The 14,750-nt window shown below is 42.5% G+C and overlaps 1 pseudogene; it reads right to left on the reverse strand.

Annotated features, from left to right (window-relative positions):
* Positions 1-2,529: 2,529 nt before the first annotated feature.
* On the reverse strand, positions 2,530-7,599 carry LOC107182696 (annotated as a pseudogene).
* Between the last annotated feature and the right edge of the window lie 7,151 nt (positions 7,600-14,750).

The raw sequence follows: 14,750 nt of genomic DNA on the forward strand, positions 1-14,750 counted from the left end.
GAACCGAATTGTATGAAATGGGGACATTTGAGAACTGAGGTTTGACTGTATTAAATGCCAGTAGGGTAAAGATATTTCTGTTTTAGATAACAGTGGGGAATTGTAATCCACCTCACCATTCTTTTGACAATGTTTCTGTGAATGCTGACTCTGACTAATATGTAGCTTGTAGATAAATCAGGCCAAAACCAGCTGCCTGACATCCTCCAAGAGGTCCTTGATTGCGAGAGGGCACAGGCTAGGCCGAAGGTCCCACTGGTGCATGATCAGGGCCAGGGAAGGATGCCGGAGGTTTGCCAGCTGGAGAGGGACCGCGGGAGGGCTCCAGGGCATGTTAGCCCATCTCACTCAGTTCCGATTGGCTGGACCCCAGAACCTTCAAGATGAAGCCAGGGCTGCAAGGGAAGCCCAGGTCCCAGGTGCCTGCTGGCAGCAGGAGGAAAGCCTGAGTCCAACGTGCCAGAGGGAAGCCGGTGCGGGCACCTGGGAGAAGGAAGGCCTACTCTTGCATGAATTTCATGCGTAGGGCCTCTAGTCTTATATAATAAAGAGGAAACATGCAAATTAATCCTCACACCCTCACCAGATGGCTGCCTATGACTAGGCCAGCAGGGGGGAGCAGTGAGGGGTGACCAAATGACTGAACAGCAGGCTGCTTGGGGAGACCAGGCCAGTAGTGGGGGTAGTGAGAGACGACCAAACAACTGAACAGCAGGCTGTGTGGGGCAACCAGGCTGGCTGGGGTTTAGTGAAGGATGACCAAATGACTGAACAGTAGGCTGTGTGGGGCAACCAAGCCAGCAGGGGGGCAGTTGGGGGCAACCAGACTGGCATAGGGGGCAGTTGTGGCAACCAGGCCAGTGGGGGGGCAACAAGGGGTGACCAGACTGGTGGGGGGCAGTTAGGGGGGACCAGGACAGCAGGGGATCAGTGGGGGGGGACAGTAGTTAGGAGCCAGCAGCCCCGGATTGTAAGAGGGATGTCCGACTGCTAGTTTAGGCCTGATTCCTGGGATTGGGCCTAAACCAGCAGTCGGACATCCCCTGAGGTGTCCCAGATTAGAGAGGATGCAGGCTGAGCTGAGAGGACCCCCCTGTGCATGAATTTTGTGCACCAGGCTCTAGTGTTTGTATAAGAATCCTAGGAACTAACTTCAGAAGATACAGACCTTTAGGAATTCCAACTCCAGGACATTTGCTAACCTTCAAACAAAACCAGGAAGATGCACACCAGACCATCACTTGACCAGTTTCAACAGTTAGGGGTGACCAGGCAAGCAGGCAAGTGAGCAGTTAGGACCCAGAGGTCCAGGATTGTGAGAGGGATGTCCGATTGCCAGTTTAGGTCTGATTCCTGGGATTGGGCCTAAACCAGCAGTCGGACATCCCCTGAGGTGTCCCAGATTAGAGAGGATGCAGGCTGAGCTGAGGGGACCCCCCTGTGCATGAATTTTGTGCACCAGGCTCTAGTGTTTGTATAAGAATCCTAGGAACTAACTTCAGAAGATACAGACCTTTAGGAATTCCAACTCCAGGACATTTGCTAACCTTCAAACAAAACCAGGAAGATGCACACCAGACCATCACTTGACCAGTTTCAAGGTTCTTACCAGACTGAACTGTGATGGCCTGCAAGTACAGAACTTTACAAACCCCTCCTATTGATTTCCTTGTTCTACTTTCCCTTTCCCACCTTATAAAAACTCTGTCTTCTCTGAGGTGGGGAAGTGGGCTTTAGACAGAAATCACCCCATCTTCTCAGGTGGCTAACCCTTAAATAAACCTCTTTCCTTTCTCATCAGCACCTGTCTCATGAGTCTGGCTTTTGTTGTAGCAGACATCCGAACATGGGTTTCAGTTACATCATCTCCACAGAATCTTACTCTAAATAGGTGATGTTAGAAGAGGAGTCCAGAGGTGGAATCACAGTGCATAGATTTAAATATAAGCTCCTGTGACTACCAGCTGTGTAACATTTCTCAGCTAAATGGAGAAAAAAATAGTAGCACCTCTGTGGGATTTACTTGGGGCTTAGAGAAGAGAAGTCATATCAGACATTATGCTAGACCCAATCTAGGCACATACATTGTCTATCACTCCTCCCTGAAGAGTCTTAGGAGCCAATGCTCCATGTGGAGAATTCTGACCAATTCCAATACAGGAGATGGAAAAGAACAAACAGGTAAAGTCATGTTCACCCCTAACAGACATTTCTGAGACAGGATGGTACCCTGTGGCCTGCGAAGAAGTCGTCCCACTGAAATGGAGTAGCCAGATTTTTAAATGCTGTTACTTTTTTTTTGACTTTAATAAAAACACTGTATTTTCCATTATATTAGCAAATAGACAGAAGAGCAATTTAAAACATGGATTCAAACCACTGATTTTTCCACCCACAAATATATATCAGAGTTACTTGTGGAGGTTTTAAACATGCTTCAGCCTAGGCCTCACTCTTGGAGAAGGTTTGTGACAGAGGTCAGGGCCTGTGTAATTTTCAGAAGCTCTCCTCCTGGTTGAGCCATTGATTTTAGGTCCACTGGGACACTCTGGGTTTGGGGGCCATGGTGGGGGCCATGGAGAACTTTTCTCGCAGATTCATTAGCTGTAGTGAGGAACTTGGCGTCTGTCCTTTTGGGCATCTGTCTTGGGTCTTTTCCTCCAGCAGAGAGTTTCCTTCCTTCTCCATCTTTTCTTTGATTATTGGTCTCTTCCCTGGACCTTCGGCTGGGGTCTTGGGCTCTGCTGCTTCTGGGATCTCATGAGAGGTGTTGTGACCAGGACTCTTTTTTGGAGACTTCTTTCTTGTGGCATGTTTTTGTATTTTTGCATATTCTTTGGCAAGAGTTCTTATTGGAACCAGTCGTGGAATTTTTTCTTCAAATTTGTACTTTATATTGTACTTTATATTGAGCTCTTATTCTGTGGGTCTCTTTCTTCTCAGGCTTGGGGGAGATCTCTTTCTTTTGGGGACCAGGGTCCTTTACTGGAGGTTCACGAGTAGTTAGGGATGATGTAGTCTTCCTAGCTTGTTTTGTAATCCTTATGTTTCTTTTTTCTCCTTTTGTTCCTCATTATATTCTTTTTGTTTTCGTATTTTATTTGCTTCTTTTTTTTTCTTCTGACTAGGAGTGCACAGTTCTTTAACTTTATCCTGGCTGCTGACAAATGAAGAAAATATGGGAAGTCAAGTGCCCATCATTAGATGAGTGGATAAAATATATGTGGTACATTTACACAATGGAATACTATGCAGCTCTAAAAAAGAAGGGACTCTTACACTTTGAGACAGCATGGAGACACCTGTAGAATACCATGCTAAGTGAAATAAGCCAGTCAGAGAAAGACAAACACCGTGTGAGATCACTTATGTGCAGAATATAATGAACAATATAAATTGGCAAACAAAGTAGGACCAGAGGCATGAATGCATGGAACAGATTGACAGGTGTCTGTGGGGAGGGGAGAGGAGGACAGGAAGAGATTAACCAAAGAACATATATGCATATGTGCATAGCCCATGCACACAGACAACAATGTAGTGAAGGAGGGCAGGGGCTGGGTGAAGGGGGAGGAAGGGGCAAGGGAATGGAGGACATCTGTAACAGTGTCAACAATTAAAAAGAGCCTGGCCAGCATGGCTCAGTGATTGAGTGTCGACCTATGAACCGGAAGGTCATGGTTCAGTTCGTGGTCAGGGCACATGCCCTAGTTGCAGGCTCAATCCCTAGTGCAGGAGGTAGCTGATCAATGATTCTCTCATCATTGATGTTTCTATCTCTCTCTCCCTCTCCCTTCCTCTCTAAAATAAATACGAATATATTTAAAGACCAAATAAAAAAATAAAAGATGGGAAGGGCAACTGATCTCTGTTTTCACATACAAGCATCTCATGCTCTCCCATTCCTGGCAATTTCTGTGAAAGCTTTTCTGTGACAGCAACAACATGTGGGGTGATGTGCTGAACCTGCACTCCAGTGGGACCTGTGGGCACTGCTGCAAGGACCTAGTTTTAGAGATGATCAAGACGGTTCCTGTATGAATTTGTTGATCTCCCTGGAAAGACTCTTAGCTTGAAGGTTTCCAGGTACTGGAACTTTCTTTCTCTTATAGAAATGCCTCCTAGGGGTGAGGATAAGAGCCATCTGATTCTTGCATCAGTGAGGAAGTGGAAACTACCCAGTGCATATAAGTACAGTAGGTCCTCGGGTTATGTCGGAGATCTGTTCCTACAGGGTGACATAACACAATTTTCACTGTAAGTTGGAACCCACCTACATAAGCACCTACATCACTCACACGGAGCACATGTGCAGCAGTAATGAAGTGAAACAGTAAAAAAAAAATTAAAAGAAAGATAACAATTCCTGACCTTTACTTGTGGTAAATAAATAATCCTATCTAATAATAGACAAACATGGCAATTGACCATACCTTCTCTATGCCTCCCACTGGCTAATCAGCATGATATGCAAATTAACTGCCAACAAAGATGGCGGCTAATTTGCATACTGCAGGCAGGGCGGGACAGCAGAGCTGACGTGAGCCACCATCCAGGCCCAGTGTGTGACCCCAGAAGCTCCCTGCCTGCTGCATCCCACCATGATACACTGAGTTATGAGGCCAGAGAGCAAGGAGAACTTCTGCCCCTGAGTAAAAGTGGGGAGTGGAGGACATGGCCTCCCCTCCTAAAGTCACCAAAGGACAGGACCTAACCTAAGCCACATCATCTGAGACAACCTGGCAGGCACCACTGACCCTCCCTGCAGGCCGGGCCTCCCACCCCCTTCCCCTGTCCCTGCACAGCTCCCATAGCCCCCCGCTGGCTGAGTAGGCACAACAGGTTTGCAGCCACAGGGGCAATTTAGCAGCTAATGAAAAAATGAAAAATGCGAGAATGAACAAATAAAGCAGCTACTGCAGTGGGGAAAAGACGTTCATCAAATTCATTGTCTCTGAGAAACTGAGGCAGCCAGCACAGGTCCCTGCACAGGATGAGGCTTCTGGTTCTAAAGAAACGCCCTGGGGTTAGAGGTGAGGGCCTCAACATTAGTAATAAAGAAACAGAATTTCCAGAGGATGAGGCCCAGAAATCAGGATTTAAAAAAAAATTCCCAGGTGATTCTAATGTGCAGCCAAGGTTGAGAACCACTGCTCTAAACAGACTTGACCACTGCAGGCAAAGACCTGCAGCTGAGAGGGGCAAGTTCTGGGTGTCGAGGTCCAGAGAGTGGAAGGCCTCCCGGGGAAGCAGTGGATCTGGAAGCCTGTGTGCTGGGTCAGAGACACCCTGCCTCCCACCCTCCCCTGCCCTGCACATAAATCTGCCTGGACTGGGGTGAGGAGGAGAAGGAGAACTAGAGGGAAGGAACACTGAGTGTTTGTTGGCGGCCATGTAAAAAGAACTGTGACCCTCCCCTCCCGCTGAGTCACTCCCTAAGGCAGCAGGAGATGGAGGGTCTGAGAGCAGCCACACAGATGGTGTCCATGCAACAGGGCTGAGGAGGTGTCAGAGGACCTCACCCCAGAAACCCCAATAGCTCTTTGTGTGAGAGAGAGAAGGTAGCAGGGAGGGAGGGAGAGAGCAAATTGGACTCAAAAGGCCTCAAGGCCCAGATGAGGAGAATATACCAGGGATCAGCATGGACTTGAGCTCTGAGGTGAGGGTCAAGGGTAGCTGGGTGGGGGCCAGCCCAGACAGAAGACTGAGGTCCAGATGTTCTTGACCCTGCTCGGTTCTTTGGCACCTCTGCCTGAGATATAAACTGTCTGACATGGAAGTACAACTCCAGAGAAGTGGGTGGGGAACCTAAGTTAAATAATATTTTGTTTTTGCTTTTTCACTTGGGAGAATGGGGGCTGAAGTTGAAGTTAGGTTTGGTTACTAAACAATAAAGAAAGCAACATTTCTTGCACACCCAACTGTGTGGTCTGAGTTTGCTGCTGCCTATAAACCGAGAAAAAGTTGTAAAATGAAGGACTAATCTCTAGGGTTTAGGTCAGACCAAGGAGTAGTGCTACTCAGCCAGAAGCTGGCCCATGGCTGGCCAGTGCAGAGGTGGTAGCAGGAGCCTCTCCCACCTCTGTGGCAGCACTAAGAATGTCCAACTAACGGTTTAGGCCCAATCCCTTGGGGCCTAAGCCTTTAGTCGGACATCCCCCAGGGCTCCCTGGCTGCCAGAAGGATGCCTGTCTGCAAGCTTAGGCCTAATCCCCTGGGGAGTGGGCCTAAGTCAACAGGTGGACATCCTCCAGGACTGCAGATGGGCGCAGGCCGGGCTGAGGGACCCCCCGCCCCCGCCCAAGTGCACAAATTTTTGTGCACTGGACCTCTAGTAAAAAACATAAAGCACATATGTACATCCGTCGAAACGATGGAACTTTTTTTTATATATAAATACTGTAAATGGGAGACGGCAATATACCTCAAGTCCGATGAAACCTGAGTAACTGCCTGTATATAAGTTCTTTGGTTTATCTCTTCTCCCCTCATACCCACATCGAGGTAGGTCAGTCTGTTCCATGCCTCATGTTTCCAGTCTTATTTTGTTGGTCAATTCATTTTGTTTGTTAGATTTCACAAGTAAGTGAGATCATGTGATATTTATCTTTCTCTGTCTGGCTTATTTCACTTAGCTTAATATTTTCCAGGTCCCTCCATGCTCTCCCAAAGAGTAAGAGATGTGTTTTTTTTTACATTCCACTGTGTAAATGTCCCACAGCTTCTTTATCCTCTCATCTTCTGATGGGAACGTGGGCTGTTTCCAGATCTTAGCTATTGTAACTCCTATGAACACAGGGGTGCATACATTCTTTCTGATTGGTGTTTCAGGTTTTTTGGGATATATTGCCAGAAGTGGGATCGCTGGGTCAAACAGAAGTTCCATTTTTAATTTTTTGAGGAGTCTCCATACTGTTTTCCATTATGGCTGCATCAGTCTGCATTCCGTCCAGCAGTGCACAAGGGTTCCCTTTTCTCCACATCCTCGCCAGCAGGATAATTTACTGATGGTAGATGTTTACATTCTGACAGGTGTGAGGTGATACCTCACTGTGGTTTTAACTTGCATTTCTCTGATGATTAGTGACTTGGAGTATTTTTTTTAATATGTCTCTTGGCCATTTGTATGTCCTCTTTGGAGAAATATCTGTTGAGGTCTGCCCATTTTTTAATTGGATTGTTTGTCTTCCTTTTGTTGAGTTTATGAGTCCTTTATATATTTTGGATATTAACCCCCTATCAGATGTATCATTGGCAAATATGTTCTCCTTTATAGTGGGTCCCCTTTTCATTTTGATGGTGTTTTATACTCCTTTTCTAAAGATCAGAGCGGGATAATCTTGAAAATGATTTTAATTCGTGCTTGTTCAAAAGCTTCTTAAAAGCATGCCCCGTCTTTTCAGGAGTTACATTGGATTTCTCTTTAGTAAATAAATAGATATCTGTTAACTCTGATAGAATACTGTGAGGCCAGACAATTTGACTCTCAATTATTTCCTTGAATTTTCCACACCACTTTACAAAGAGAATTTCCTTGCCATTCAGAAGCAATTCATTGGCGTTCTTCCTGGACCTGGAATGTGGCAACAGAGCTCCCATGGCCTTTCTGATCTGCCTTTATCCACTGGGCCAGGGCGCCGGGCGCTGGAGCGGAGGCTGGGATTGCGGTTGAGGTTACGGGTGGGTGGAAGCTGAGTCCCTGTCTCTCACCTGTGCAGGCTCCACTCGCAGCTCCTCCCGAGCACGCAGCGCCCAGGCCTGTAGCCTGGAGATAGGGGGCCAGCGGGGTGTGCTTAGAAGCTGCAGCCACTTTGCCTTTCGTTCGCCTCCTTCTTGAGCTTCACCCCTTTCCTCCTCCTTCGCCTGCTCTGAGGCTGACCTCCTAGGAAAGCTTGGCACAGTAACTCTTTCTTAGGTTGTCATCTTCTATTCAACTTCATAAACACAGAGACATAAACATCAGCACATAATAACTATCTTTAACTAATATTAGCTATTTTAATACTATTTCTAAGGTAAAACAAATTAATAACAAAAATATCAGTAATTTCAAATACAAAATGAGAAGAATGTGTTGAATCCAGTGAGAATAAGGTCAAAATAAGAAAAGATGCTAACATGACACAAAAAACCTTTGAATTTGGTCAGGAAGCAGGTGACCCACAAAATAATTATAGTCCTGAAAGATCTAGAATCCATGGGAAAAATTGAGTCCAGCCAAGTGACTCCTATCTAAAACAAATCAATTTATGTGGGAAAGCCATGATAATTAAAGGATATTTCTATACAAAAAGAAAAAAATTCTACCCTCCCAGAAGGCCACTGAAGGAGAAACTAAAGATAAAAACCCAGAACCAACAGATTGCAACACAGTAACAAATTAAAATGCCAAAAATTTTAGTCGGGCATTATAGAAGGGATTGTCCTGTCCAAGATAAATATGTAATATATGTGTGTACATGTGTGTGTATCTATGAGTATGTATCTATATTTCTATCTATTATCTATGTCTACCTATCAATAGAATATAAAAGGAAATTAAAACAAAAGCCATAACAAGAATGTACACTACAAGAAAAATTGCCCCAGAAAACAGAGGAAGATTTTAGGCAACTAATACTACATAGTTTTTAAGTATTTAATGAGAATTTTTTTTTAATGATAAGTGACTTTACCTATAGAAGATAGAAAATGTTGAGTGATGCTAGTATTATAAAGAGAGTGATAAAACAGCAGCACAATATTTAAAAATGTGTGGAAAGCAACAAAAGGACATGAATAGAAATTTGTGGAATTACTTATATTAGAAAAGTGAAAAATTCTCAAATAAATGTTCTTAAGAAACTAGGAAAATAAGAATGAAGTGACTCCAAACTTGTAAATAAGAAAACAATAAACTTGAAGTTAAAATACCTCAACAACTTACTTGAAATGAAGGACTTCCCCAAAAGAAAAAGAAAACAAAGCTCACTCAAGAAGAAATAAATACCCTGGCTAGTTCAAATCTATGAAAAAAAAATGGAATTCATAGTTAAAATCTTTCTATCAGAGAAAATTCCAGGGTCAGATGGTCTCACTGATAAAATATTTAAGCCTTCTCCACAATAATGTTAGATGTCTGTAGATACTAGATGTGTCAACAAATATATGAGGCAAAGAATGTATCAGAAAAAAATCAAACCAGTATTTTTCTGAATAAAATAAAAGAATATTATTTGAGTATAAATTCAACCATCCAAAAGATAAGACCAAATAAAGAACTAAACAATGAAAACTCTATGGCAAGGGCTAAACGTGAATACGGTCTAAAACCTAGTACACATTATACTATTAGCATTAAACATGTTGACAATCTAAAAATAAACATACAAGTAGCAAAAATCTGAAAATATAAGACCAGATTTTATAAGAAAATGTAATTAGATTTATTATTTAACTTTATTGACAGGAAGCCCACAAATACTGCTAAAGTTGAAATAATTTCCAAACAAAAGTAAATGACCTTAAGTCCTTCAAATATTTCCATTTTATTTCAGAAGTATTATTTTTAAAATTTAGGTAAATAAAGATTGATTAGATATTCTACAACCTTCACTTTTATTTTCATTCTTTTTTTCCTATTATTCAGATAAAATAAAAGTTAGTATTTTATATCAAAAAAGTGATTGTTTTGGATTTTTTAAATTTAGGATTTCATCTATTTATTCATCTATTTCCTTATTCATATATGTGAAGAGAGAGGGATATCCAAAATTATCTAGAACAAATATTAAGAGTGTTCATTTCTGATAGCAGGAAATGGAAGTATATCTTCGTTTACTGTTTGTATAATCCTATATTGGTTAAGTTTATATAGTAATGAGCATAATTTTTAAAATAAAAGGAATAATGTCATATGCAAAAATTATAGGAAGTATTTTCTTTGTATAATATGGACTTACATTGAGAGGTTACATCAATTGTTAATGAAAGGCATCTTTATTGTTTTGATTTTATATTTTTAGGCATCTTTCTGGTTAATATTACAGTGATGATTCCAGGTAAAAGAATGAGGCACTCATATTTTGCAAACATTTTTTTTTCACATGCCAACACTTAGGGTCATTGATGATGGCCTGTATAGCACTACTTGGAATGATGATGATACTGTGTTAGGGCTTAGAAACAAAAAGTGCCTTGATCAATTCTGATATCTGTCATAACTATAAGAAGTTGTCGAAGGTTATTTTAGTTTCTTCATGCTGCTTATAATGAAACCAGAGGCCCGGTGCATGGGTGGGGTCCCTCGGCCTGGATGGCAGTCGGGGCCAGTTGGGGCCATCTCACTCTCTCCCTCCCTCTCCAAAATAAATAAAAATATATTTTAAAAGAATAAAATACAATCAAGTGTTAATCAATTCACTTCAAAACCAAACTTACATTAACTCCAGTTATAACAAACTCACAGAAGTCAACACATAATCGCCACCAGGCTCCATCCGGACCAAGTGGTGACCTTCATGTTCACTATAATCTCTCTATTGCTTAACTTTATCCCTACCACACACATACAACACACATGTGTACAAACAAAATATTCAAATAATAGTTTTGGACAAGTGATTGATTGGATAAATTAAAGAGAGCATGAGAGTTGTTACTTATGTTGCTTTCTTATGAGCCATGATAGCAATATTTGTGACATTTGACCAGAAATTTGTGTTCCTTTAACAAAGCTGCTAGAGCTGAACAGGTGTATGGACTGGGGATGATAACATTAGGAAAGAAAGGTGCCTGTCCACTAATACTGATGTGTGATGGGTGATAGGACTGAATTCTTTTTATTTAAAAAAGCCAGAAATTCATTGGGAGAAAGACAGGGTTTAAAACATCATCAACAACATGCTTCAGCTACTACGTACTCTGCTATCTCTGCCACGCAAAACCCCAAAGGCAGTAGATTCATAGGGAGAAAAATCGTGAAAATATGTTGTGGCAAGTGAAATTCATCTTTTAATCATTGTCTATTTCCTCTATGCCCTATTATGATTCTCAATCTATATGTCTATGTATCTAAATATTTTGCTAAGAGGGAGGAGGTTTCAATGGAATTAAATTGCACAGCTGTGCTCTTGGGGGATGCTTCATATATAATAATGAATTAAGCTAATTTTAAAGTCTGGTTATTTGAATCAGACAAGCCATCTAACATTTCATTACATAGTAGAAACTTTTATAAGCCCTATGATGTAAATAACGAAGTGGTAACAATTATAGAGATATATTTCTTCTTACAACCAGTTTTAAAATGGTGAAAAAAAGCTGGTTAGCTTCCATAGATGTGTGTGTGTGTGTGTGTGTGTGTGTGTGTGAATTCACAAAATACAATAATGCCAAGGAGTGAAAAAATTTGGAAAAGATTGAGTTCAAATTTTAAGACATAAAGTCATGTTTTTCACATGAAATTCAACATTACATAGTGAGCAAGTACTAGGGCAGTGATGGCGAACCTTTTGAGCTCCGCATGTCAGCATTTTGAAAACCCTAACTTAACTCTGGTGCCGTGTCACCTATAGAAATTTTTTGATATTTGCAACCATAGTAAAACAAAGACTTATATTTTTGATATTTATTTTATATATTTAAATGCCATTTAACAAAGAAAAATTAACCAAAAAAAATGAGTTCGCGTGTCACCTCTGATGTCGCCATCACTGTACTAGGGGCTTTGAATAAAACCCAGATACATAAGCAAAGACATGGTTGTGGATGAGAATATAATAATATCTGAGAGGAAGGCTTATAAAAAGGAAACTGCGTAAGGCAACTGGGAGATTCTGTCCCAACCTTTAACTCAATTAAAAGTTAAATGTAGTGAAAAAAATAAAATAAAATTTGTTATCTCGGTTAGCTGACTGTATGGTGTTCCTGATAATGAAGCAAGGAAGTCATGGGTTAATTTAAAATTAACTGAAACATTGATTACATTAGGTGTCAAAATACTGGAATTCTAGGAGTCCCCAATTTTGAGTTGCGAGATAAGAGAGAAGGCACAGCAAAATTCAAATTTCAGTTTAACAAAAATGGACTTCTAAATGAAAAGATATCTTAAATATAACATGGGGTATACTTACTCTTAAACAATTTATTATATATCTGAAGTCTAAATTTAAGTGGATATTATGTATATTTATGCAAAAATATGGCATCCTACCTGCCTACCTTTTCTTTTATGCCGTTTGTGCATGGTTACAGGCAAGTTGCTGTAACTATTTATTTTTTCTTTTAATATATTTTAATTTATTTAATATCTTATTCATAAAAGAGCTTCTTTTCATTTTCTTTTATTGTTTTTGCTCTAAAATTTTGTGCATTTTAAAAATAAATACTAGCATGACCTTGGCTGGGTAGCTCAGTTGGTTAGGGGGTCATCTCAATAAGCCAAGGTTTGGGGTTCAGCCTCTGGTCAAGGCACATACAAGAATCAACCAATGAATGCATAAATAAGAGCAACAAAAATCTCTCTCCCCATCCCACTCTCTCTCTCTCTCTCTCTCTCTAATCCTATGCAATAACAGGCTAATATGAAAAAACGACCAAACAGGGGAACAACCGGTCACCATGATGTGCACTGACCACTAGGGGGAATATGCTCAACGCAGGAGCTGCCTCCTGGTGGTTAGTGCATTCCCACAGGGGGAGCGTCGTTCAGACAGAAGCCGGGCTCATGGCTGGTGAGTGCAGCAATGGTGGCGGGAGCCTCTCCTGCCTTTGTGGCAGTCGGACATCCCCGAGGGCCCCCAGACTGCAAGTGGCACAGGGGAGGCTGAGGAACTCCCTCCTGAGTGCATGAATTTCGTGCACTGAGCCTCTAGTCAATTAATAAATAACATTAAAAATATGACCTTGGGAAAACAATATAAAATGAATGACTAAAAATATTAATTTTGTGCCTAAATAAATTGTCAGTATTTTTTATTATTTAAAGTATTACATATGTCTCCTTTTTCCCCCATTGACCCCTCCCAGCCACTCCCACCTCCCAGGACAAGTCCCCACCGCCCCAGTGTCTGTATCCATTGGTTATGCTAACATGCATGCATACAAGTCCTTCGGTTGGTCTGTTACTTGCCCCCCACCCTCCCCTGCCTTCCCTCTGAAGTTTGATAGTCTTTTTGATTCTTCTATGCCTCTGGATCTATTTTTGTTCATCAGTTTATGTTGTTCATTATATTCCATAAATGAGTGAGATCATGTGATATTTATCATTCTCTGACTGGCTTATTTCACTTAGCATAATGCTCTCCAGGTCCATTCATGCTGTTGCAAATGGTAAAAGTTCCTTCTTTTTTAAATCAGCATAGTATTCCATTGTGTAGATGTACCATTATTTTTAGTCCACTTGTCTGCCTTCTTTCAGTCTTATTTACACAAGCATCTATTGCTGTCATGGCTTTAGGTGGGGGTGTTGCTTTATTGGTTTCTGGAACCAAATGGCTCCTCAACTTAGCCCCCCAGGGTTGTAGATTCTTTCTTTCCCTTGTAAAGCTGAAGGCTGCGTGCACTAGTTGCCCTGTGGGTGCTGCTGGAAGGGGCTCGCTCTTAAGGAGAAAAATGGCTGTTTAGGCTTGGGGGGTCAGGAATGTCCCGATGCTGGATTCCTGGTCACTCCCTGTCCTTCTCCTCTCCACAGCCTCTCTCCTTCCTCCACAAAACTGCACCTCCGCTGGCACCAAGGCCTCTTTGAGTGTTTGTAATTGAAAGGCCCTATTAACTGGGTTCAGTGAGTAAAAGCAAGGAAAATATAAAGGCAGAAGAACCTCACTGCTGCAAGTTTCTCTCCCCCTGATACCACTCAGCTCGGGTAGTTCTTCAGGTCGCCTTTCTGGGTACAGCCTTTCACTTTCATGGCTGTGGACTTAGATTTAAACTCCCTGCTGCCAGAAGCCCTGTGGACCCCTTCCATGGTCGAGTGTTATGCATGTCCCCAAGGGACAGAGACTTGATGTAGAGCAGGTTCCTCCTGACCCTCTCATCCCGGTGCCATGCTTCTCTCTCTAGCCCAGAGCCTCGATCCTATTGTTCTCCAGGCGTCCTCAGTCCTTTTCAGCCGTGGATTGTCTCACCAGCTGTGTTAAACTTGCCAATTCCAGTGAATGTTATTCGATTTAGTTGTTCCTTCTATCGGCTCTGTGAGAAAGCTCAAGACACATCCACCTATTTGGCCACCATTTTGAAAAGCCAAGTTGTCAGCATTTTTTATTATTATAACACTAGAGGCCTGGTGCATGAATTTATGCACTGGTGGGGTCCCTTAGCCTGGCTGGAGATCAGGACTGATTGGTGGATCTCACTCAGTCCCTATTGGGACCGATCAGTGCTGCAGAAGGTTGGCCATCTAGGGGAAGGGGCCACAAGAGGTTGGCCAGCCGGTGGGGGGTGGGGGGGGAATGGGGGTTGGCAGGCCATGGGAGGTTGGCTATGGGAGCTCACTGACCAACAGGTGGCAGCTCCTGCATTGAGCATCTGCCCTCTGATGGTCAGTGCGCATCATAGTAACTATTCGACGAGTCGTTCCAGTCATAAAGGTTGCTTAGGCTTTTATATATAGACTAGGGGCCTGGTGCACGAAATTCATGCACTGGGTGGTGGTGGGGGGAGTGTACCTCAGTCCAGCCTGCCCCCTCTCACATATTGGGAGCCCTCAGGCGTTGACCCCCATCACCCTCCAATCGCAGGATCGGCCCCTTGCCCCGCCCCGCCCCCGCTGC

Source organism: Myotis davidii, unplaced genomic scaffold (assembly GCF_000327345.1).
Source record: "Myotis davidii unplaced genomic scaffold, ASM32734v1 scaffold296, whole genome shotgun sequence".
In the NCBI taxonomy this organism is placed as follows: Eukaryota; Metazoa; Chordata; class Mammalia; order Chiroptera; family Vespertilionidae; genus Myotis; species Myotis davidii.